Source organism: Octopus bimaculoides, chromosome 8 (assembly GCF_001194135.2).
Source record: "Octopus bimaculoides isolate UCB-OBI-ISO-001 chromosome 8, ASM119413v2, whole genome shotgun sequence".
Taxonomy (NCBI): Eukaryota; Metazoa; Mollusca; class Cephalopoda; order Octopoda; family Octopodidae; genus Octopus; species Octopus bimaculoides.
In genome coordinates this window covers 44,010,023-44,012,504 of record NC_068988.1, presented here as the reverse complement: position 1 = coordinate 44,012,504, position 2,482 = coordinate 44,010,023, and the positions used below count along the sequence as shown (strand labels likewise).

Below are 2,482 nucleotides of genomic sequence, written 5' to 3'. Positions count from 1 at the left end.
AAAAAAAAAAAAAAAAAAAAGAAAGAAAAAATCTTGTTAATACTTATTTTTGTCGGGTTCTGTTAACGATAAAAGAAAGTTGATACTGCTGGATTCAACTCAGTGCTGTGAAAGAGAAACATATTCCAGATGGTTGTTATTTTAAAGCATCGAGCCAACTATAATATTTTAGAAAAAAAAAAATTAATAAATAAGTAAATGAATGGAAGTCGAACCGGTGAGTGTGTTAATTAATAAGGCATTAAAACAGAATGACTCTTCCCAGACACAACCAACTATAAAAAGTTTTCTAATAACCAAAAATTGACATCTTGTATCAGACTGATCTACTTCTACCGGTTATAAATTTTATGTTTCGTTTCCAAAAATAAGGTGCTAATAGCTAGTTTATTTTTAAGTTTTAGTTTGTCTCATATGAAGCAGCACCTTATAAATGGATAGTTTCTTGGTTGAACAAGGTAAAAATTATCGAACGGTTAGACGTGTCATTAGAATAAGTTGCCGTTAGAAAATTTAAAGTAAATCTAAAGAACAGTTAGATGTATCAGTTAATCTAAGGTAATACTATAAACAATTAGGAATATCGTATTTATCCTAGGATAATATAATATAACAGTCAAATGGATTGTTGACTTAGATTAAAACTATGAAACAGTTATGTATGTCCATCATTCGTGAAAACAAGATAACATTGTATCAGTTAACTCTTTAGCGACCGTATTTCTTTACTTATGTATTTTAGTTAATTTCAAAGCAATCAACATTTTGGAGAGGTTTAGTAAAATAAATAACTTTTCGTATGTTGTCTGTTTTTGAAACTTAGTGAAAACTTTGGACTTGCATAAATTCATTTTGTTACTGATATTTGAAACTCTAAACATAAAACAGATGGTAAAAAGTTTTGTTTAAATATTAACACTCCAAAATGAAGATTTTGTAATGTACAATCACGGGTCTATTAATATTAAATGGCTTAAATGTTGGATAACAATAAATAAGTAGACGTGCTATAGTTAACTGTAGAACAGTTAGATAGCGTGTTAAACTATACACACATGTACATATGCATATATTTAATATTGATGATAATTGCTTAATTTGAAGTTTTGTCGTTGAAACTGGCTTCTTAAAATTACTTTCAGTAGCAAGTTTTAACGACAAAGAAATACCCTCTATTAATATTAAATATCATTTCGATTCTATAGATAGTATTTGAGTCTCTCAAACACTGCATGTTTAGTAGAGTGGAGTGTTTTTTCACAATTTTCGATTTCATGATGGGGGTAGTGTGGAAAAGATGTGAATAGACATCAAAATAACTGCTGTAAAGTTTTAGAAAACTGCGACAATATATTGTCTCCACAAATGCATCAAAAAATCCAAAAAAGTGGGGGGAAAAACGCCTCTACTTATTTATTAGCTATAAAATACAGTTTTCATTGCATCTTCTTCGGGTAGCTTTTAAATGACTGTGTTGAAATTACTCTAAAATGTGACATAAACATGTTTTTTCTGTGACTTTATCTTCTGTCTCCACAAGGAGGGATGGAAGTGTACTGTAATTTACATCTACATAAAAAATATTTTGAATTCGATAAATTATAATATTTACTATATTTTTGCATATTTTGAGGCATTTGTTGCTTCGACCGACACTAAAGATCTATCACTGTTAACTGGGTTCTAAAGGACCCATTTTTACATTGTGAGGAGAGTGGTGATAAGAAGTGGAATTTAAACTCAGGATACAAAGAGCTGGAGCAAAACTTTCAAGGCCTCTTGTCTGTTCCGCTGCCAGTCCACCATCTTGGCCTGTTATTTTATTTAACAACCCTGAAAGGATGAAATGCAAAGTTGACCTCTGCAGGATCTGAACTTTAAGTGTAGATAACTGAAATAAATACTACTCAGCATTCTATCCAATACTCAACTCAGCCACTTTGCTACTTTAAGCTGTTAAACTATAATAAACTTACTTAACCCTGAACTGTATTTGATGGCATAAAAGACACCTGAGCATAGATGCACTTCAAATTCAGCAGTGCATATTTAGTATATGTAATATAGGCCCAGTGAAGGCCCATGGCTCAGTGGTTAGAGTGTCAGGCTCACAATCATGATTTTTGGACCAGGTTGTATGTTGTGTTTTTCTGCAAAAACCTTTATTTCACGTTGCTCCTGTTCACTCAGCTGTAGAAATGAGTTGCAACATCACTGGTGCCAAACTGAAGCAGCCTTTGCGTTTCGCTTGGATGACATGGGTGGCATGGAGACAGGAGGCTGGTATGCATTGGTGACTGCTGATCTTCAATAGACTATGTTACCCAGACTTGTGCCTCAGAAGGGGGTCATTTTACCCAATATAGGCCCAACATAATTGAAGGGGGTCATTTTACCCAATATAGGTCCAACTTTGCATAAAAGACCCAGAGAAATTTTTTTGAGAATTTTTTTGGGTAAGAAAAATATGTGTGTACATGCC

At 32.7% G+C, this 2,482-nt stretch overlaps 1 protein-coding gene across 3 annotated transcripts in view; it reads left to right on the top strand.

Annotated features, from left to right (window-relative positions):
* The window catches only part of LOC106868264 (syntaxin-5), a 51,662-nt gene that overhangs the window by 23,253 nt on the left and 25,927 nt on the right, over nt 1-2,482 (top strand). The window lies entirely within an intron of this gene.